At 32.6% G+C, this 24720-nt stretch overlaps 1 long non-coding RNA gene across 2 annotated transcripts in view; it reads left to right on the top strand.

Annotated features, from left to right (window-relative positions):
- The window catches only part of LOC141375770 (uncharacterized), a 50798-nt gene extending 26447 nt beyond the window's left edge, over positions 1 to 24351 (top strand). For both annotated transcript variants that reach the window (XR_012384550.1, XR_012384552.1), the window contains 12 exons: positions 1654 to 1710; positions 1852 to 1903; positions 2702 to 2756; positions 3026 to 3403; positions 4065 to 4092; positions 4751 to 4805; positions 5461 to 5511; positions 5871 to 5925; positions 6516 to 6570; positions 7776 to 7830; positions 8582 to 8639; positions 23639 to 24351. This is a non-coding gene — a long non-coding RNA (uncharacterized lncRNA). The remainder of the gene's footprint in view (positions 1 to 1653; positions 1711 to 1851; positions 1904 to 2701; positions 2757 to 3025; positions 3404 to 4064; positions 4093 to 4750; positions 4806 to 5460; positions 5512 to 5870; positions 5926 to 6515; positions 6571 to 7775; positions 7831 to 8581; positions 8640 to 23638) is intronic.
- The last annotated feature ends 369 nt before the right edge of the window (positions 24352 to 24720 follow it).

The raw sequence follows: 24720 nt of genomic DNA, 5'->3' as shown, positions 1-24720 counted from the left end.
TAGTCCGCCCTTTGTAGTAACAGCTCACGGTCAGCTCATGTCATGTGTGATTTTGCGGCCGCCAATACATCATATGAAGACAGAATGATATTTTAGGGTGAATTGTACCTTATAAATACAGTATGTGACTCTTTCAACACCATTAGGAGGTATCCCTGTCGCTGTGCAAAGTATGTAAATCACTGTGAAGACTTTAAAACTTAGGATGTGTGACCCAGTATGCGTGTCAAAAAGCGGACGAGTCTAAAGCAATTACTGTACAACCGAAATGTTGCCAGACGTCTGATTTTGAGAGGATGGGCCATCCTCTATTTCAACTCCACTCATCTTGGTTTGCTAACATTACTGCTGCTGCAATCTGAACTCACGTGCGACAGCAGGTGGAACGTAGCTCCCGTGCAAACAGCTCAACTAATAAGAGAAAACGGACGTCATATCGTAATCATATCGTCATAACGCCACGATGCATATCGAGACATTTTTGCATCGCAATAAATCGTACAACGATAAATCGTTACACCCCTATCATATATTATTATTATCCTTGTATTTAAATTGTCAGAAAATGTCACCATGTATAAAAAGCATGCAGATTTTTTCCTTTCCTTCTTTACTTTTTTTAACTAAACAGCATGCTTTAATTGGTGAAGTGCTTGTAAGTTTTGAAATAACCTGCACTGAATTGAGCGGACTGTAGTGTAGTATTTGCCGTAGATCAAAATGAGTGAACAAGTGGATTTGGCAATCACAAGAGAAAAAGAGGAGAGGGTGCATCTTTATTGAGGCATGTTTCATGTATTCACTCCTTCAAACAGACCCATGATGAGGAGAATGTGAGTATAGAAGACGTTATGGTAATGTTATGTGCAAGCTAGCATTAACCAGGTGGAGGATGCTAATGGCAGTGCAGACTGGATTCATCGTGTGTCTGAGGGCGTACTCGCACTGTACAGTTGCCATGAACCAGGCTGAAGCATGCTTTTCCCCCCTTCCGTCTCCCCCTACGGCCTGCACTCACATTGCATTCGTGCCTGGGCAGTCTTGTCAACGAACGTGCTGTTCAGTAAGCGCTCTCGCAAAGCACAGTGGAGAATAGTAATAAATACCTTTTAAAATATATATTTTAGTACTGCTTCAGTTAACTTGAACAAGTGTACTTATACCATCAATTTTCATTTTCATAAGAAAATTTTCATTTTCTTAAAAAATAAGTTAAATCTTTGTAGACTATATATATATATAATTTATTTAAAAAATGTGGGCAATATATTATAGATTTGTTTTGAAAAAAATGTATTCTATTCTTATTTTTTTTAATACAGACCTCTTGAGTTCTTAATCCGGGCCTGACACTATCAAATAGTAAAGTATTAGATAATTGTTTTGGGCCAGTTTCCTGTACAGTGTACTTTTTGTGCACTATTAAACCAACATAATGAATTTTTTCAATGATTTAGTTTCTTCTGTATCAGTTTTCACTGTTTGTCCAGAAAAGTTTGTGATGCATACTCTGTGGAGTCAGTGTTCATGTGTTGACAGAACTGTTTTTATTTGGCAGAGTTACAATTTTAATCTTGTATAAAAAAAAGTACCTTGTGTTTAATTTTAAAACATTGTTCTGCACGATATCACAACATACAATTGTAATTTTAGAGTGTGTCATGTGGAGGAGTTGACCTTCTCTCCTGTAACAAACATGAAAAAGCAAAGGTAGGGTATATTGGATTTTATTTTAAAAATTGGCATATTTTGAACCGTATGTAGTATTAAATATAATGTTTAATAATGTCTGTTTAGCACACACTTGAGTTGTTTTAGCTTTATTTTCTGTGTTTTGATTATGTTTTTCAGTCTCTTCATGAGCCATTATCTTTGAATTCTGAACAGAGTGAGCTTCAAAGAGGTTTGTCTATATAATTGTCTTTTAAATGTTGATCTGAAGAGATATTTTCTTATTGTTCCTGTATCTGTGCAGTTATTTTTATATAATAATACATTTAATATGGGTGTAGCGATACATTATTATATTGAGAATCGCAATATAACAATTCAAAGTTTTTTCTTTAGATTAGCCTCTATTCACACGGTGAGTATTATGTGTAAGATTAAACGTTTACACAGTGGCAGTATAAACTACTGTTGTTAAATGATGAAAATAATGCAAGTTGAAATCTGATGATGACAAATGCCTGGTTATACCAGTGAAAATGATCTATTTGCATGTGGACCATAAGAGAGTGCAAGCAAACATCTAACACTCATCTTCAGAATTTTGAATTTGTATTCTGATGTCATCTCTGTCCTATGCATTAAAGACCAATTTAAAGTTTAACATGCCAGATCTATGCAAAATTGAGCATTTTAACCATTACTAGGCCTACATATTATAATAATATTGTTTTTTACCACATTTGAGAAATAACAAATATTACTAATATTTAAAGCTTTTTTTTATAGCTTACAATATTGAGATATCAAGAGAAACAATGTCAAGTTTGCTGACCTATCAATAGGCTATTGTTTTAATATCTGTGTGTTTGCTCATGGTTTATGAGGACCAAGTATGTCTACTGAATGTGACTTAGCAGTAGGCTATTGTTTTGTTAAATCTGTTTATTCATGGTTTATGAGGACATGGTTTGTTATGCGAGACTTAAAGCTTTTAATGTTTTCTTCATCTTTCTTTGCTTCTCTCTTTCAGCGCCTCCATGAGCCTGTGGCTTTAACCAACACAAACAGAGTTGTCTTCTACAGAGGTTTGTTAATTATTTTGTCATGCTAATTTGACACTCCTTAAAGGGATAGTTCATCCAAAAAGTGCAATTGTCTCATTATTTGATCCCCCTTTACTTGTCTCAAACCATTATTGGGATATTTCTTCTGTTAAAGACAAAAGAAGATACTTAGAAAAAATATGGAAACCTGTAACCATAGACTTCCATATTATTTGTGTTTTCTGTTGTGGAAGTCAATGATTGCAGGTTTTCTTCTTCCATCAAAATATCTTGTTTTTGTTGTTTAACAGAAGTAATAAACCCTTAAAGGTTTGGAACACTTGAGGGTAAATTAATAGTGAGTAAATATACATTTTTGTGTGAATCATCCCTTTAAGTGCTAAAATGACAGTTTCATATTTCTACTACATTCAACGTAGCAGTCCTGTGTGTTTAGTCATGGTTTATGAGGACCAAGTATGTCTATTTTATGTAAGTTAGCAGCAAGCTATTGTTATATCAAATATGTGTGTTTACTCATAGTTTATGAGGACATGATTGGTTATGGAAGACTTGAAGCTTTCAGTAAGTGAATGTCATGTTTTCTTCATCTTTCTTTGCTTCTCTCTTTCGGTACCTCCATGAGCCCGTCGCTTGGACAAACACAAACAGAGTTGTTTTCTACAGAGGTTTGTTAATTCTTTTGTCAAGCTATTTTGACACTCCTTAAAGGCATAGTTCACCCAAAAATGAACATTTACTCACTATTAATTTACCCTCAAGTGTTTCAAACCTTTATGGGTTTCTTTTTTTCTGTTTAATAAAACAAATGAGATACTTTGAAAAAAGATGGAAACATGTATCCATTGACTTACATAATAGAAAACACAAATAATATGAAAGTCAATGGTTACAGGTTTCCATCGTTTTTCAAAGTATCTTCTTTTGTGTTTAACAGAAAAAAGAAACCCTTAAAGGTTTGGAACACTTGAGGGTAAATTAATAGTGAGTAAATGTTAATTTTTGTGTGAATCATCCCTTTAAGTGCTAAAATGACAGTTACATATTTCTGCTAAATGCAGTGTAGCAGTCCTGTGTGATTAGTCATGGTTTATGAGGACCAAGTATGTCTATTAGATGTGACTTAGCAGTAGGATATTGTTTTAATAAATCTGTGTGTTTACTCATGTTTTATGAGGACTCAGTATGTGTAGGTTTACATGGTGCTAGCAGTAGACTATTATAACATGTGTTTCTTCATGGTTTATGAGGGCATTTTTTGTTATGCGAGACTTCAAACAGTTAGTAAACAAATGTTACATTTTCTTTATCTTTGTTTCTCTCTTTCAGTACCTCTATGAGCTCGTCACTTTGAGAGGTTTGTTAATTATTTTGTCAAACTATTTTGACACTTTTTAAAAGGATAGTTCTCCCAAAAAGTACAATTGTGTCATCATTTGCTCACCCATTAATTGTCTCAAACCTTTTTGGGGTTATTTATTCTGTTAAAGACAAAAGAAAATACTTACAAATAATATGGGAGTGAATGATTACAGGTTTCCATCTTTTCTTGTTTTCTACCATGAAAGTCAATGATTGCAGATTTTCTTCCACCAAATGTCTTGTTTTTGTTTTTTATCAGAAGAAATAAACACGTAAAGGTTTGGAACCCTTGAGGGTAAATTGTTAGTGAGTAAATGTTCGTTTTTGGGTGAATCATCCCTTTAAGTGCTAAAATAACAGTTTCATATTTCTGCTAAATGCAGTGTAGCAGTCCTGTGTGTTTTGTCATGGTTTATGAGGACCAAGTATGTCTATTGGATGTGACTTAGCAGTAGGATATTGTTTTAATAAATCTGTGTGTTTACTCATGGTTTATGAGGACACTGTATGTAGAATGCAATGTTAGCAGTAGACTATTGTTTACGTGTGTGTTTCTTCATGGTTTATGAGGACATGATTGGTTAAACGAGACTTAAAGCTTTCAGTAAGCGAATCTCATGTTTTCTTCATCTTTCTTTACTTTTCTCTTTCAGCACCTCCATAAGTCAGTCGCTTTGACAAACACAAACAAAGCTGTCTTCTACAGAGGTTTGTTAATTATTTTGTCATGCTATTTTGATACTTCTTGAAAGGATAGTTTTACCCAAAAATGAACATTTACTCACTATTAGTTTACCCTCAAGTGTTCCAAACCTTTATGGTTTTCTTTTTTCTGTTTAACAAAACAAATAAGATACTTTGAAATAAGATAGAAACCTGTAACCATTGACTTCCATAGTAGTAAAAAACAAGTAATATAAAAGTCAATGGTTACAGGTTTCCATCGTTTTTCAAAGTATGTTTTGTTTTTAACAAAAGAAATAAACCCTTAAAGGTTTGGAACACTCGAGGGTAAATTAATAGTGAGTAAATGTTAATTTTTAGGTGAACCATCCCTTTAAGTGCTAAAATGACAGTTTCCTATTTCTGCTAAATGCAGGTTAGCAGTCCTGTGTGTTTAGTCATGGTTTATGAGGACCAAGTATGTCTATTAGATGTGACTTAGCAGTAGACTATTGTTTTATTAAATCTGTGTGTTTCTTCATGGTTCATAAGGACACAGTATGTGTAGGTTGACATAGTGCTAGCAGTAGACAATTATAACGTGTGTTTCTTCGTTATTTGTAAGGGCATGATTTGTTATGCGTGACTTAAAGTAATTTAACAATGTTAAAAAAATCTTATCTTTGCTTCTCTTTTTCAGTACCTCCCTGAGCCCGTCACTTTGACCAACACAGAGTTGTCTTCTACAGAGGTTTGTTTATTCTTTTGTCATGTTATTTTGACACTCCTTAAAGGGATAGTTCACCCAACAGTACAATTGTGTCCTCATTTGCCTACCCTTTACTTGTTTCTTTATTTGTTCTGTTAAAGACAAAACAAAATACTTTTAAAAAGATGTAAACCTGTAATTCATAGTAAGTAAATGTTCATTTTTGGGTGAACCATCCCTTTAAGTGCTAAAATGACAGTTTCTTAATTAGACTAAATGCAGTGTAGCAATCCTGTGTGTTTAGTCATGGTTTATGAGGACATGATTGGTTTTGTGAGACTTAAAGCTTTCAGTAAGCGAATGTCATGTTTCCTTCATCTTTCTTTGCTTCTCTCTTTCAGTACCTCCATGACCCAGTCACTTTGTCAAACACAAACAAAGCTGTCTTCTACAGAGGTTAGTTAATTCTTTTGTAATGCTATTTTGACACTCCTTAAAGGGATAGTTCACCCAAACAGTACAATTGTGTCATCATTTGCTCACCCTTTACTTGTTTTAAATCTTTATGGGTTTATTTTTTCTGTTGAACACAAAAGAAGATACTTTGAAAAAAGATGGAAACTTGTAACCATTGACTTCCATATTATTTGTGTTTTCTATTGTGGAAGTCAATGATTGCAGGTTTTCTTCTTCAATCAAAATATCTTGTTTTGTTTTTTATCAGAAGAAATAAACCCTTAAAGGTTTGGAACACTTGAGGGTAAATTCATAGTAAGGAAATGTTCATTTTTGGGTGAACCATCACTTTAAGTGCTAAAATGACAGTTTCCTATTTTTACTAAATGCAGTTTAGCAGTCCTTTGAGTTTAGTCATGGTTTAATAGGACCAAGTATGTCTATTGGATGTGACTTACCAGCAGGCTATTGTTTTATTAAATCTGTGTGTTTCTTCATGGTTTATAAGGACATGATTGGTTTGCGAGACATAAAGCTTTCATTAAGCCAATGACATGTCTTCTTAATCTTTCTGTGCTTCTTTCTTTCAGTATCTCAATGAGCTCGTCACTTTGACAAACACAAACAGAGCTGTCTTCTACAGAGGTTTGTTAATTTTTTGTCAAGCTATTTTGACAGTCGTTAAAGGGATAGTTTACCCAAAAATGACAATTGTTTCATCATTTGCTCATCCTTTACTTGTTTTAAACCTTATGGGTTTAATTCTTCTGTTAAAGACAAAAGAAAATACTTTAAAAAAAAAGCTGGAAACCTGTAACCATAGATTTCCATAATAGAAAATACCAATAATATGAAAGTCAATGGTTACAGGTTTTCATCAGTTTTCAAAGTATCTTTCGTGTTTAACAGAAGAAATAAACCCATAAAAGTTTGGAACACTTGAGGGTAAATTAATAGTAAGTAAATGTTAATTTTTGGGTGAACCATCACTTTAAGTGCAAAAATGACAGTTTCCTATTTTTACTAAATGCAGGTTAGCAGTCCTGTATGTTTAGTCATGGTTTATGAGAACTAAGTATGTCTATTGGATGTGACTTAGCAGTAGGTTGTTGTTTTATTAAATCTGTGTGTTTCTTCATGGTATATGAGGACACAGTATGTGTAGGTTTACAATGGTTTACATAGTGCTAGCAGTAGACTATTATAACATGTTTCTTCATGGTTTATGAGGGCAGAGTAAAGGAGTACACCCAAAAACGACAATTGTGTCATCATTTGCTCACCCTTTACTTGTTTTAAATCTTTATGGGTTTATTTTTCTGTTAAACACAAAAGAAGATGGAAACCTGTAACCATTGACTTTCATATTTTTTGTGTTTTCTATTATGAAAGTCAATGATTGCAGGTTTTCTTCTTCCATCAAAATATCTTGTTTTTGTTGTTTATCAGAAGAAATAAACCCTTAAAGGGTTGGAATGCTTTGGGGTATATTAATAGCAAGTACATTTTCATTTTTGGATGAACCATCCTTTTAAGTGCTAAAGTAACAGTTTCCTATTTCTGCTAAATGCAGTGTAGCAGTCCTGTGTGTTTATTCATGGTTTATGAGGACCAAGTATGTCTATTGGATGTGACTTAGCAGTAGACTATTGTTTTATTAAATCTGTGTGTTTCTTCATGGTTTATGAGGACACAGTATGTGTAGGTTTACAATGTTACCAGTAGACTGTTATTTTATAACGTGTGTGTTTCTTCATGGTTTATGAGGACATGATTGGTTTTGCAAGACTTAAAGCTTTCAGTAAGTGAATTTCATGTTTTCTTCATCTTTCTTTACTTCTCTCTTTCAGCACCTCTATAAGTCAGTCACTTTGACAAACACAAACAGAGCTGTCTTCTACAGAGGTTTGTTAATTCTTTTGTAATGCTATTTTGACACTCCTTAAAAGGATAGTTCACCCAAAAATGACAATTTTGTCATCATTTGCTCATCCTTCACTTCCTTCAATCTGTGTTTCTTCATGGTTTATGAGGACACAGTATGTGTAGGTTTACATGGTGCTAGCAGTAGACTATTATAACATGTGTTTCTTCATGGTTTATGAGGGCATGGTTTGTTATGCGAGACTTTAAAAGTAAGTAAACGAATGTTGAATTTTCTTTATCTTTGCTTTTCTGTTTCAGTACCTCCATGAGCCAGTCGCTTTGACCAACACAGAGTTGTTTTTTACAGAGGTTTGTTAATTCTTTTGTCAAGAATTAACAAACCTCTGTAGAAAACAACTCTGTGACTGGCTCATACCCAAAAATGACAAATGTGTCATCATTTGCACACCCTTTATGGGTTTATTTTTTCTGTTAAACACAAAAGAAGATGGAAGATGAAAACCTGTACTCATTGACTTCCATATTTTTGGTGTTTTTATTTTGGAAGTCAATGATTGCAGGTTTTCTTCTTCCATCAAAATACCTTGTTTTTCGTTTAACAGAAAAAATAAACTTGTAAAGTAGAAAAGTCCAATAGTAGGAAAAATAATAACATGGAAGTCAATGAGTGCACGTTTTAATTTATTAAGAAAATAAACTAATAATAATTAAAATAATTAAATAATTTAAATAAGTGAATAATAATGTCTCTCTCACTTTCTCCCTTCAGGAAATAACAGGTGAATCTTGACAGAAATCCAGGAAGCCAGACAGTGATGGTGGTGATGGTAAGAATTTCTGTCAATAACAATGCAGGAAGAAACTAAGTAACTAAAATTACTTTAAAAATAATGTGCATTTTAGGCCTTTTTTATTTTAAGCAAATTTTAAGCATGATCTAAAGGGTTGAGTTTATTTTCTTAATGAGTTATAGGTGTATTTTGAGAATAAACCAATCAGAGTCTCATCTCCCATTCCCTTTAATAGCCTTGCATCGTGCCATAAGCGCATTTGCTATTTACATGACGTAAAGTAAGTTTAAGTGGAAAAACTGAGCATTTCACAAGCAAACAGTTAACAGTTATTTTTAACAGAAAACTGTTAAACAGAGCATCTACCGCGCGAGAATGAGAGATAAATGATCTACTTTCACTTTCGCTCTTGGTGGATAGGAAAATCTTTACGCACAGACATCAGTTAGCCTAATAATAATAATTAGTTGCGTTTGTTAAGCGCAAGTATTTGTTTCAAAACTATTTCTAAATGCAGTTCTAATTTTCAGCAAATGAATAAATGAACAATAATAACTAAGTGTTGTCATAAACCTGAGTTATATCCTAAAAAACATGTTGCCCGCATATGGTCTAAAACCTGCAGGTGGGCAAATCTAAGCTTTTTTTTTAATAAAACAAATATAAATATGGATATAATAATTAATACTGCTAATAATAACATACAAAAGCAAATTGTTATGAATAAAAACTATTGCGTCGTAGAGAGATAAACAGTGTTTGTTATTTTAAAGTGATAGGACTAAGATGGTCAATAAATAAGCTTTTTATTTACCTATTAATTCACAGTTTTAATTTACATTTTGTTGATTATATTTTACTCTTATTTTTACCTATTAAAAATCTTATTTTTTTCTTATTATTACTCTTATTTTACTTTTATTATATTTATATTTTACTATTATGTTATTTTGTCTCAATTACTGTACATTAATAGCAAATTAATATTTAAGTAGGCCTAATTATTTATTTAAAAACATTACCAGCGAAATACTGAGAAACGGTCTGGCGCTATTTTTATATACAGGCCTATCATAATTTTAAAGAAAGCTGCAAGGTGTGCTACATTATTTTAAATTATTTTTTCTGTCTGTTACTTGAAGTTCAGTGCGTGTGCCTGTGCGCTGAGAGACAAGGCAATATTGACAAAATATTAAATTTTGTTTTTTATATTGCATTGCATTAATTTGCAGAGATGTTTTATAGTTTATACAGGCCTAAAATAAACGCTTTGGTACAGAGTTATTATTTTAAAACAAACCTGTGTTTGTAATGATAGATGTAGGTGTCACAAAATACTTTTTAAATCAGTGTTTTTATTAATATGATTATTATTTATTGTGAACAACACTTAATAAATACTGAAATGTCCTTAATACACACCTTATTTTTTTATCAATTACAGTGCTTCCCGCTAGGGCTGCTCTATTATGGGAAAAATCATAATCACGATTTTTTTGGTCATTATTTTAATCACAATTATTCAAAATGATTATCAGTTCAAGTCAAAATTATTAGGGCTCCTGTGAAATTATTATTATTATTTTTTATAAATATTTCCCAAATGATGTTTAACAGATTCAGGAATTTTTCACAGTATTTCCTATAATATTTTTTCCTTTGGAGGAAGTCTTATTTGTTTTATTTCAGCTAAAATAAAAGCAGGTTTAAATATTTTGAAATCTATTTTATGGTCAATATTAATAGCTCCCTTAAGCAAAATAGTTTTTGATGGTCAGCAGAAGAAATTACTGGTATACAATGACTTGCCCAATTATCCTAATTAAGCCTTTGAATCGTACTTTAATCTGAATGCTTGTATTTTGAAAAATATCTAGTAAAATATGTGCTGTCATCATAACAAAGATGAATGAAATCAGTTATAAAAAATTAGTTATTAAAACTATTATGTTTAGAAATGGGTTAAAAAAAATCTTCTTTCCATTAATCAGAAATTGGGGGGGAAAGTAGGGCTAATAATTTAGATTTCAACTGTATTCATTTATTTTCCTCCCTGCAAAGGAAAGGGAAATATGTACAATAGAATAAAAATATGAAACAAACTGTGCTTTAAGCATCTTCACTGTAAAAAAAAAAAAACTTTGATTATAGCTACTAAAGTCCTTCAGACAAGAACAGTGAGGGATTGTCTTCTTTTGTTGTTTGATTAATGGTAAAAACAGTCGGCAGCAGGAATATCACGCACTTTCACTTTAAGAGCAGTACGGTTCTGATTTATGGTTTCTCTTTCACATGTCTTTTGATTCTCAACTAGTTTGTTTATTACTTAAATGAGAGTTAATATGAATAATCACTGAACATCGCGTTTTGATACCTATTTGACCATTAAAATGCTCACATTAAGATAACTTTAGATGTGTGTGCTTTGCTCTGAGCACACAGTGTGCGAATATGTGTGTGCCGCATACACACACCATGCGGTCTCATTCATGCTTTTAAAACATGAATGATTCGAATGTACATCAATGAATGATGCACATGCCGTGCTGCAAAATTACAATGCATGCTTTTAGTAATATTCACGTGAAACTGAGCTTTGCAGAGCAACAAATGTGTACAACTGAAAAGAGGACGATATATGATGCAACAATCGTTTTATCTCGATTAATGATTTTCATATTCGTTTGAAGCCATAATCAAAATCGAATTTTCGATTAATTGCATAGCCCTACTTCCCGTATGTTTATAATATACTTGCGAAGGTAGCAGGCCCGGCGCCAGGATATCATAACTGAGGAGGCATTTTAATCCCATGACTAATTTTGGTCCCTCTTGTTCCTTTCATTTAGGCTATTTATTCACATTAATTATTACTTTGCATTACTGCCTAAGTTACTGACTCAAGGCAGTAATATACTTTTTTATAGTAATAATGATATGCAGTTTTGCTATTATTGATTTTATACCATTTATCAACGCAGACAGATCATGGTTCATTGCCAAACGAGTGCTTTATATCAAATTTTATTATCCTTATATGGGCCTATAATAGGCCTATAAAGGTTTAAAGTTTTAGGTAAAGACGTCAAACTATGCCCATACATGCAAGCTAATCCACGGTTAGACTATTCTATAACCGGTAAATAAATATAGTAAAATCAGCATTACTGAATCACGCTTCACAAAACCTTAACCAACCAAAATCAGTGTTAGGAAAAAGTTAAATGTTACAATCAAATGTCATTAAAAAAAATTTATTAAGTTACATTTTAAGGCATTAGTACGGAGACTCGGAAGGGACGTGATGGTGAAGAAAAAAAAACTGAGTGGGAGAAAAAAAAACTGAGTGGGAGAAAAAAAAAGGATGGTAGAAAAAAAAACAGTGATAGGAATATATATATATATATTTTTAAGTTTTTGTTCCCTCACAAAGATGTTTTGCGTTATCCACACTTCCTGTTCACTTCATACCTGTCAACCCTCCCGTATTTTACCATTCTATCCCTCTATCATACTATTGTTAAGTATTTTCCCATATTTCTCATATATTTTTATTTTTGAAAGCATTCTGAAACAAATATAAAAATGTCTGCATTTACTTTCTTTCCATTAAAAGCTGTGGGTTGATCATCGCCCTTCATATGCAACCTCTGAATCAGGGAATGATAAACTGATCCCAGATCAACTTCTGTACATGCCATTTAAAGAGGAGCTAAAGTGCAGGATTCAGATCTGTGTTTAAACAGACAAATATACTTAACAATATGTAAACATGTTCATCCTGTGTGTTTTATTTTAAACACAACTCATTTTCTCTTAAATGAGCACAAACAGTTACTTAAGTAATGGAATACTTTCATTATAGATCTGTGCATTCTTAAATTGACACCTCTGATATGAAATAAAAGAAAATGAGAGATTCATTTGCTGCTCATCACTTGTTTGATAACAGAGGTGTCGCTTTAAATGGTGTGTATAGAAGCTGATCTGGGATCAGTTTATCATACCTAGCACATCCGTATACATGCATTCGCTAATTCACAGGTTGCATATGAAGAGCGATGATCGACCCACAGCTTTAATGGAAAGAAAGAGAAATATGGGAGAATCACAGCAAAAACGGAAGGCTTGGGAGAATCCTGGTAAAACAGGAGGGTTGACATGTATGAAGTGAACAGGAAGTGTTTGTGGAAAAACAGTTTTGCGAGAACGCAAAACATCTGCGAGGGAACGCAAAAACTTCCAAAAGAGGATTTTTAAATAAAAATATAGTCAAGGTAAAATGTTCAAAAACTAGGTCTGAGTCACTCCTTTTCTTCCGCCGTCTCATTAACACACCTTTATTAAATTACAATAATTAACAAATTGCACAAACAAACAGTAATATTTAAGAGTAAACTAATGAGCTATTTAAAAGTACACTTTAAAGAAAACCACATTTATAAGAGAGACTGTGCCTTAAAGCATATACTGCTCTGTCACACTGCTTTTATTTATTATTTTAGGTTTGTTTATGAATGAATTATTTAAGTTAAATATTTCATGTATGTGGTTTAATATTTAATTGGTCATTAAATCAAATGAAGAAGCTAGCTACTTTATTTTTTGACACTTCAACCGATCAATAAACAAAGAAATGAACAACCACAGATTATTTTATTCTCTCTGTAAAGTATTTAGATACTTAGACTATACTAAATAATTAGACTATTCTATATAGTTTTTAACATTGTTTGGGCTCAGTTGGGATTATTTGTTAATGAACTGCCACTCATCTTTCCATTAAACATTTTGATATTAAAATTATGTTTTAACTTTATGTCTCCAAGATTGCATTGTAATTTTCTAAGTTAAACTAAACTAGTTAAACTAGACAATTAAAATATGCTGTAAAAAAGTTTAGGTTGATAACTATTTTATTTTGGCTGGAAATGATTTACTGCTGGTTTTATCTGACCAGAGAACAACACAATGTTGGAATTGACGTAGTAGCATTGTGTAAAGTGCGATATGAGACAGCATATTTAATCCTTGCACTATTTTAAGTGAATGCATATGTATTCCACCGACTCCAAAATTAGGAGTTAAGAGTCTCATCCAAAAAACCCAGAACCGAACATCCCTAATCGACGCCCCATTGATGTTTCTTTGAACATCAGGTGCCATTATTAACTGTTTATCAAGTTAAATTTCAAACTGAACCTATAAATGTTTTTGATTAATTCAAAGTATAGCCCAGACTATTTTTTTCCTTTTCAAAAGCAGAAGCAGTATAGCCTAAACAGGACAGTTTTACAAATGTACAGATAAGCATTTTTATAACTGAACATCACAAAAGGCCTACAAGAATTTTCAGTCCATTTTTATATACAGGCCTATTATAATTTTAAAGAAAACTGCTAGGTGGGCTATATTATTTTAAATCTAGCCTATATTATTTTTATTAATTTCCTCTGTATCTGTCACTTGCGATTCAATGCACATGTGCTGAGCGAGACGAGAAATAAGGCAATATTGACCATTTTTTATAGGCCACTATAGTATATAATAGTTTGTTTTTACATATAGTATTGCATTAATTTGCATTGACGTTTTGTAGTTTGTAGAGGCCTAAAATGAATGCCTCGATTTGGAGTTATTTAAAACATAATCCTGCGTTTTTAACATTCTTTAAACCAATGTTTTTTATTATTATTATTTAATGTGAATAACTTTTAATTAAAAATTGTAATGTATTTATTACACCACCTTATTGGGAAAAAAACCGATCAATTACAGTGCTTCCCGCAGGTTTGAAATATAGGACTTGCAGCATTGAAACACCATTTACCCACATCACATAGTTAACTATGCGACAGACAAAACTTAATTGCATTTTTAATAATAATTGTATTTATTATGACACTTTTTCTTTTAATGGGTTAAAGTAAAAAAAAAAAAAAAAGAATGTTACAAAAGACTGAAATCAAAAAGAAATGCTTTATGCTATTTAGGAGCAATGTGCAGCCACTGACAGGTAAAATTCGCTTTTCTCTCTCAAGTTCAAAGCAAATTAGGCTTGCCACGATAGACGGTGTTGACGGTGATACCGGTTTTAAGACGCAACACCGGTGACATCACGTTTTTACCGTGACACCGTCCTCACATTTGTTTTTTCTAAGTATTCGTTTTTTTTATTTATTTTTTTATTAAATATTTATTTTAATTAAATGGAAAATAGAATTCGTAATAATTTACTTAAGACCAGAGCATGCTTTATAATTAAAATCTGAACATAGTAATGCGTCATATTTCATTTATCACGTGAGAATAAATATGCAAGGCATACTCTCATTTTAAAAATCACGCGACCATCATCTCACAGTGTTTAATAATAAATATCTTATTTTTATTAAAACAAGAATGATGTAGCAATGCCGCGCCATTGACAAGCCAACTGCAGAGAAACAAAGCAATCATCACGGCAACTGAAGTGAACACTTTTTCTGAAGTTCAGCTCTTCTTTTTTGCACTTTATGCATTTCATGTAAAAAAATAAAAGATGAATATGCCTACAAGAATGTAACCTGTGTGCGCGCGTCTTTTATCACTGAGGCCGCTGTCTTTAAAAACCGAAAGTTGCTTCATCTGTCTGGAAATATTTCGGCTTTTAATAAATGAAAAGTTAATTTAGGTGAGCCAATATTAAAAATTGCTGTAAAGTAACTGTGAAGTGCGGCTACACTTCGAATCTGAGGTCTGATCTCATCTCTCTCTCGCTATCATTCAGACATCAAAACGCCACACAGGTCAAGTCGCAAAACTGAGGCTGGTACCGGCTGACAGGTAGAACAGCTGAAGCCTTTGCGAAATCTGTCAAAATACAGCGCTGAAATTAACAGGCACAAATATCTTTGAGCCAGAAAGTCACGCCTTATCTGTCAAAACGCAATTCGAGCCAATAGGAGTTGTGTAGCCTATTAATTATATTAATTCTAATAAAATGAAAACCAAATTAAACTATTCATTGCATTTTTCGATTGATAAAAATATACGTAAACGAAAAAAAATCAAAGGGTGGCTAGTTTGTATTAATGTGTCTTAAAATTAATAAAAATATGCTCAGCCTATTTAAGCTTCACGGTTATATGCTGCGAAGCATGTTACTGAACTACAATATCTCCGAGGGAGACTATATAACTCGATAGACAACATTACCTTGAGGGATTTTAAAAACAAAAGGTGTTTTAAAAAAGGAACAACACGCCAATCGGCAACAAATAAAACATCTTGCCAGGGTATGCTGTGTGTAATCCGCCACTGACAGTGACATAAGACACCTGCGCCTGTCAACTGTGCTTGTAAGAGAGCTCAAAGCTTGTATCGATATAACCAAAAAAAGCAAGATCATATAGTTATAAATATTCCATAACAATACTTATCGAAATATTTATACATTTACATGTTGATTATTTTTTTAGCCTGTTAAATAAAATTACTTTTATTTAGCCTGTCTTTAGATTTTTTACACAATGTTTAATTTCTTAACATTTCTTTCTTTTTTATTTTAAGTTTATATATAAAATGAGTGCTAGCTTGTTTAGTTGTGATCATTATGCAAGGATCATATTTCATATTCGGTTTATTCTTCACTAGCCTATAAATTCGTTAATAAGGCTATTTTATAAACGGATTGTTCATAAGGACTAAGCTATTAATATATAATGCATTAGGCTAAATAATACATTAAGAAATTGAAGTCAGGTAGGACAACAAAAGACAACCAAACATGTTCCCCCTGTTAGCAAATGTAACCAAAAAGTATCTTTACGTGCAACAAGCTGCTCATCTGAGGGCGTGTTCAGCACGATGGGGAACATAGTGAGCCCCACAAGATCCCATCTTAAGCCAGAGATGGTCAACATATTGGCCAGGATTCCTCGCAAAGAACAAGTAAACCTCACTGTTAATAAATGCCAATTTACAATGTTTTATTTTTATTTTTTTTTTAAAGACTGTGTCAACCTGTCATTTTTGTAATGTAATTTTGAAAGTTTTTCTTTTATATTTGTTTCTTGTTCATTTGTTTAATCGTATTTAAACTTTGTGCAATTAAATTACTTATCTTGCTATTTTATTTTCTTATTCGTTTTTAAAAAACATTCTAACATTCATCACATTCGTCCATTCAAACAATTTACGCCGAATTGGCAATTCCCGCAAAACTGAAAGTGAAAGTATTATATGCATTTATAAGCTATTTAAAAGCAGAAAGAAAAGAGGAAACCCCGACCCCCACTATGATACCGGTATTACCGGTGTTGTCACATGTCGATTAACCGGTGGGGAAATTTCCTCATCGTCACAACCTTAATTTGAATGATTTTAGATGTGTATATAAAATAGCCTATGTAAAATATTAACATCATCAAATTAATAAAATAATGACAAATTTGAAATAAATGACAGAAAAGTTAATAAAAACAGACATTCTCTAAAAAATATAAAAATCGCAATATTAAAATGAGTAGATTTTTTTAAAATAAAATGCGTTGATTAACTATTACTATTGGTGTATATATTTTACAGCCAGTCTAGATCTCATTACGTCCTCTCCCGAGTATATAGCCGAAGTTTTTCTTAGTCGTTTACATTAAAGAATCTATTATTTACTTTTTCTCTCTGTATCGCGGCTGAGTGTGCGCTGTCAGCTGAATATAGGCTTAAATTAAATCTAAAAAGCAACTAGCCTGCGAGCTAATATTTGTTTTTGTTTTTTTTCGCATAACAGCCAATTTCAACCGCGAGGAGATACCAACAGCTTGATATGCAACATTTTCTAAAATGTTATTTAGCTCGGAATAAAAACAATTCACAAAAAATGATTTAGTGTGTGTGTTTTTTTAAGATTGGATTAGCCTATTTCACAGTGTGTAAACATTAGAAATAATAATTAGGCTAAAATACAGTAGATTACCCCTTCATTCAGATATATGTCGTTGTTTGGGAAACTCTCCCCTGGTCTAGAAGTTTCTCTTGCTTCTTATCTGCTCCACAAGCGCAGCACGCTTCTTCCTCTGGCTCTGCACCAGGGCTGGGTTTCCCAAACAACAACGTAACTCGCGGCAAAAATATCATAGTACAATGTGTCGTTTGGGAAAAGAACGATGTAGTGACGAGTGTGTCCCAAAACCTGTAGTTTCTCTGTCACAGATCTATTGTTTGACCCACATTAGTTATAACGTAAAATGCCCATAATGATGCTCTAAACGAGGTGGTAACAATTTCTTTAGAGAGAGAGAAAAAAAAAAAACATTATTTTATTTGCAAATTATTTTATTTTACACAATCACACATTTAAAAAAAATCTATCATAGTTTTGGTGAAAACATGCACTTATATTCCATATTAATTGAAATATATATAACGGCACATATAAGACCTATTTTTGTTTCCTTTACAAATATTATTAAGAATTTCATTTCTAATTTCATATATAAATCATTAATGGTTGTAGGCCTAATTTACAGTAGGCTATTTATTTAGAAATAGAAAAAACTTTTTAATATAATATTAATTATTATTATTATTATTAAAGTAGGATATTGCAAACAATATGCAAAATAAATGCAAACAATATTCCATGACTCCAATATCAATTGCTACGAGCCTAATATAGAAATTTTAATTAACACGTAGTTCAGTCCATAAGTTGCTGTGAATAGAAACAGCCTATATAAGCCTACATTACCAGAAGTTGGCCTATAGGTAAAAGGTATATAACCGGGGATTTTGTGTCAACCTTGCTTGTGAAATATACTCAAGATATACCCCTGCCCTCATCTCAAACAAAATGTTTGGCTATTAATGAAGCTGAGGTGTTAATGGGGCATTGCGCTTTAACCGAAAACAACAACAACCCAAAAGCACTAAATTGGTTACAGGGGTTGCTTCAGAAAATTGCCTAATAATAATAGAAGTAGTAGTAATAATAATAATAATAATAGTAACTACTGGCATGTTTATAACTAAAGTTGTTTTTACTTCGGTTGCACCACATGCTCTTAAGGCAAACCGTAGTTAGTAAGGTCATAAGCTCTCCGTAAAGTCATACATAGTTGCATTAAATCACCTAATATCAAATAAAAAGTGTTTCAATCGTTAAACTGATTTAGAATTCTGCAACTAATGCATCTACATATAACTGTTCTTTGAAAATTTGCTGTGAATGCACACAAATTACACAAAGTTATCAAAACATAAAACTTGATTTTTTAAATATTCTACACGTTAAAGAAAAAATAGCAGGGAGAAAAAACCCAGTCATAAAGAAATGTATGTTAACACAAAACATTTCTTGAAACAAAATTAAACTCTTCATTCACAAACCGAAAGAAATGCGAGATTTAGGAAGAAAATAAGGCTGTGAATAGAGGGAGATCATCGCAAGCTCCTCGATGTAAACTAATCTCACCGTCATCTCTTTTCTACCATTATACATGGGGGGAGGCTGCGGTAAATTTTTAGTTGGAACACAGCGTTAGGTTTAAACTGAGTGAAATGCTGCAACACAGAAATATTTAGTAGTGCGTACATTGTAAATTAGTGTCCCTTTAATTCACAACTAGGCTTCATTTTAACTTACACACTGCTGGTGCAACTGGCCCCATGTAATCAAAAAAGGCTGCATATTAATAAGTGGGTCGCGGGTTATAATCTAAAAGCTATTGCCAGTCAAACACAGCACAGCCATTACAGCAAAATGGAGAGATTTAAATGTACATATTGCACATATGAAATTATCCACTCACTGCATGTCGTCTACCCTGATAAACATGCTAATTGTCTTATTATTATTAATATTATATTGTATGCACTTATGAAATTAAAGTTTATAGAGCCTGGTTTATACTTCTGTGTTATGATCGGCGTAACCCACGGCACATGCAACGCGCGTAGCTGTTTAATTTACTTCTGCGCAATGTCTCTGTTGGTCTGCATTAACACTTTCAAAACGCTAGTTGGCAGTGAGGAGTTAATGTTCCTCTGTGTTGAGTTTCTTCGCTGTTGTTTTGTTTTTTCTAAACGCTTCCTGAACATGCAAGTGACTCAAACTCGCTCATTTTGAGGCTGGAACCGGCGGACGTGGAACAACTTTAACTATGAGATAAACACAACACAAAACTTTCTATCCAGGGGTCCGTTCTTCGTACCTCGCTTAAATGATCTAAGATGATTTTGCCGATCCCGGATCTTTTCATCTTGATAACTGATCTCTGGCTAATTTGGTTCTTCAAACAAGTTCGTGAATCAGATTAGAATGTCTGGATGAACTGATCTGAGATCGCTGCGTGTGTTGTGAAGGACAGATCTATCGATTCTAGAAATCATGATCAGCAATGCAACGATTGGCTGACGAAACAGCAGCATAATGACATCATCTGATTAATATTCAATTATCCATGTGAGCAAAATTACATCAAATTAGCAATCGACGATTTGTTAAATATGACACGCAATAACTTTCCACATATGTTGTGAACTACAGGCTTTACACTGTCATGTGTCAAGAGTATTTATCATGTATTTCAATGCAAATCAATGCATTTAGTTCTACATTTAGAAAATATTTTCTTTATTACAGTAGCCGTTTTTTTAATCGCTGCATGGAATAACTGGATGTTTACAAAAGCATTTTGATATTGGTAAAGGCGTCTGCAACTTTTGTGAAGCATAATCACTGGCATATTTACTGTCAAAACAAGTTCATGACTGCATTAATGTATTATTTCTTTTTTTTTAAAGTCACATATTCTGCATTTCTATTATCATACACAAATTGTACTAAAGCAATCTAAGAAGTTCATATCAATAAATTTTCTCTTTGTACTTTCATTTCGAGGGTGCAGATTGCATAAGTTTTGTTAATATAACTTTATTTATTTTATTAATAACTATAACTTTATATATATAGTTAATTTTTTTAAAGCTATTTTCCCAAGTGTATATAACTACTACTGTAAGAAAATATCATAATTCTGTACTTTCTCTAATATCTTTGGTTGAACTGACCCAATCTAATCCTGTTTATATGAATTGAACCTGCTTCCGATCAGGTTTGAGCTAGCAGAACTGTTGCTATGACAACAACTCTCAGATCAGCTTTGAAGAACGAAACGATCCTGGATCATGTCAAATCATCAATATCCAAATCCAGCTAACTGAGTAATCCACGTACGAAGAACAGACCCCAGAGCTCCTTCATGGGACTCCACACTTGTAAACAATCGCTCTATTGGGCTCGCACCACTCGCACGGCTCTTGGTCCCGCCCCCAGACTTGTCAGCGCTGCCAAGCCGACCAATCACGACCATCAAACAAATCACGACCTTGCGCTCTGTGTCGTTGCGACTTGTAGTTACATTTTTTGAGAGGTGCACATCATCGACGCCGACGGCCAATAAACAATGCTTAAACATTAAAATGTGCTTTTAGAAACTTAAAATATTTATGTTTCTAATATTTAATTATACATTTGCTGTGTTTAATATAGGGGATAGAATAGCATACAGTATATAAAAAACAAATTTTTTTGTCCTTTATACCGAAATAGGCCGGCTATAAGAGGAGGCGCTCTATTAAACAAGCAGAAACAGCACAGACTGTTCACTCTGCATGCATGTGAAAGAAATGAACAGAGAAAAATAAACAGACGATAAATAATAGTCAACTCACCTTACGTGCCGATATGCCCATTTATTTAATTCATAACTGCCACTAATAGCTATGCAAAAGGGAACCTATTTTGAGTGTTTGGCATGTAATGACAGATTTTCAAATATTTGTAACCTGGCCTATAATAAATAATAATAATTATTGATAAAGCAAGTTATACTGCAATCAGGTGATGTGTTTCATTGACTCGATAACCTTAATATTTTGTAGTGTGTGCTGTGACGCGATTTTCATTTCTTGCAATGTGCGCACGTTTAAGATTTGAGGTAATAACATCGCCATGATAGTCAAAGAAATGTAAACATTCTTTTTACCCCAACACAATTTAATAGGGCGCTATAAAGGCTAAACAACTTCATTCTTATATTTGTTTAATTTTTGCAGCCTGGGGCTATACTTCTCACCATCTATTGTATCTTTTCTAAAGCATACAGTATAGTGTAAAAGCATGTTTATTACTAAGAAAAAAGAAAATGTATTTTTTAATTGATCACATCACATAATCTACTGTAGGCTACATTACACATACAGTAAGGGCTGCTCTATTATGGGAAAAATCATAATCACGATTATTTTTGTCATAATTGCAAACAAGATTATTCAAAACGATTTTTCAGCTGAAGTCAAAATTATTAGCGCTCCTGTGAATTTTTTATTTATATTTTTTTAATAAATATTTCCAAAAGGATGTTTAACAAATTCAGGATTTTTTTTACAGTATTTTCTATAATATTTTTTTTCTTCTGGAGGAAGTCTTATTTGTTTTATTTTGGCTAGAATAAAAGCAGGTTTAAATATTTTGAAACCTATTTTAAGGTCAATATTAATGACTTGCCCAATTATCCTAATTAAGCCTTTGAATTGTACTTTAATCTGAATGCTTGTACTTTGAAAAATATATAGTAAAGTATGTGCTGTCATCATAACAAAGATGAATGAAATCAGTTATAAAAAATTAGTTATTAAAACTATTATGTTTAGAAATGGGTTGAAAAAAAATCTTCTTTCCATTAAACAGAAATTGGTGGAAAATGGTTGCTAATAATTCAGGAGGGCTAATAATTCGGATTTCAACTGTATATATGCAGTTATTTTCCTCCCTGTAAATGAGCAAAGGGAAATATGAACAATAGAATAAAAATATGAAACTAACTGTGCTTTAAGCATCTTATAAATGAATAAATGATCACTGAACACAGCATTTTGACACCTATTTGACCATTAAAACGCTCACAGTAAGATAACTTTAGATGTGTGTACTCTGCTCGTCTAGCCTAAGTGCACACACACAGCAGCATGTACAAATCAGATTATGAAAAATGATGAAGAGCATGCTTTTCCTTTTATCCTTTATTTTTAGTTTTTTTTTTTATTTTTTATTTACACATTTTTTTAAGTGGTGAGGACAATATTCACTGGTTCCCCCCTCCTGTATAATAATTAAATGTTACATTTTTAAGAACTTCACAAATAGCCTAAATAACACTTTTCAGTATCAGTGATAATATAAATAGTAACTAATAATAATAATGATAATAATAAAAAGAAGAACAAAAAATATTAGCCTATTGATAACAATATAAGTGAGATGTGGAGGAAAAAACAGCGTAGGCTACTAACTCTCCACTGTTTTTGGTAAATTATTTGACAGAAAAGCTAACATGCTGACACATTGTCTGGATTAAGCAGACCTAGTTGGAGTCGCAATGTTTCCAGCAGCACTCAATACACGTTCAGACTTTCTATCGCAGTGCTTGTAGCGCAAATGCACAAATGCTTTTTCCTATGCTACATTTCTCGTCAATGTCTTCCATTTATCACTTTCTCTTTTGTATCTGGCCATTTTTAAATAGGGCTCTGCGATATCTGGCTGACAAAAAAATCAAAAAATAAATTTTAATTTTTATAATTTTATATATTTTTATTTTATTTTTTGTGCTCATAATATTGACCTTTGCCGTTTTTACCTTTTTATTATTCAGCTAAACTAAAAAACGGAAGACTTTCTCCAGTGGAAAAATATAATAGGGAATATTATGAAATTATTGATTGCCTTTTTTTAAAATTAAGAAAAGTCTTTACATGGAAAGGTCATATCACTTTCAATAGTCCACAATGATTCAAAGCAGCTACTGAAAGTTATACTCGCATATGTTGCTGTTAAATCATGTAGTTGTGTGATGTATAACCATGGTGTAAGTGCACACCTAAGGATTAACCTTTTTTCCAAGAAAGAGACTTTTAAACGATATTGATGAACAGTTGATATGATCTATTAAAAGTCAGTGATGCTAACAGTTAATCATCTTGTTTGCTTTCAGGCTCTAGCACTGGCAGAACAACCTACATGAGAAGACCATGGACAAAAGCAGACGTGAAGGCTGTAATGAGTTCAAAAGACTGATTATTATTATACACATTTTCATTTTTTTTCCTTGTCACAGAGTGACAATATTTAACCATTTTCAAACCCACTTCTGTTCCATGCCAGTGCTTCACAGTCCATCATCACTCTAGGGTAGTCTCTACATTGCTCTACAGTTTGCCTCTGCTTCTCAACCCATGTCTGCCACTACTCCACAGTCTGGTACTGCTCCACAGTCCAGGTCCACGTCTGCTTCATGAGCCTGGGCAATACCCATCACACAAAAATACATAACCCACAAATGCAGTCCCTTAGACTAAACATTTACAACAGTGTTGAGTAGCAAAAAGACATGTTTTTTGTTTTTTATTTACATGTTTGAAAATGGTCAAATATTGTCACTGTGACAAAAAAGTGAAAATGTGTATGATATTAATTAGTCACATTATAACACATTATATTACTGTCACATTACGAAATTTAGTTTTTAATCTGTTTTGTGTTCATATCATTCTGTATGTATCATTCAATTTGTGGAATCAAACTTTTATGTCTAGTTTTATCTTTTTTTCTTTTTATCTATCTTTTTATCTATTTTTATCCATCTATTTTTTGTTCTTGTCAGAGCGATAATAGTTGATGCATTTCATAATAAAATGTATATACATGTTTAGTTCCCCTGCTGTTTTCCTGGACTTCAAAAGTAAAATAAAAAAAGTTTATTTTTTTATTTCTGTCATTGAGTGGCAATGTTTTGTATTTGACAGTATTCTAGTGCACTACCATGTTGTGTTCTAGTATAAATATTTAAATTTGAAAAAGAATAATCTGTTGAACGACTTAATTAAATCTTAAAATACCATTAGTTTGTTTATAAGCTGTAATCATTCATTCATTTTCTTTTCGGCTTAACCCCTTTATTTATCAGGGGTTTCCACAGTGAAATGAACCACCAACTTATCCAGAATATGTTTTACGTTGCGGTTGTTCTTCCAGCTGCAACCCATCACTGGAAAACATCCATACACACTCATACAC

The sequence above is a fragment of the Danio rerio genome, chromosome 8 (genome assembly GCF_049306965.1).
Source record: "Danio rerio strain Tuebingen ecotype United States chromosome 8, GRCz12tu, whole genome shotgun sequence".
Lineage (NCBI taxonomy): Eukaryota > Metazoa > Chordata > Actinopteri > Cypriniformes > Danionidae > Danio > Danio rerio.
This window is presented reverse-complemented; position numbering and strand designations above follow the sequence as displayed.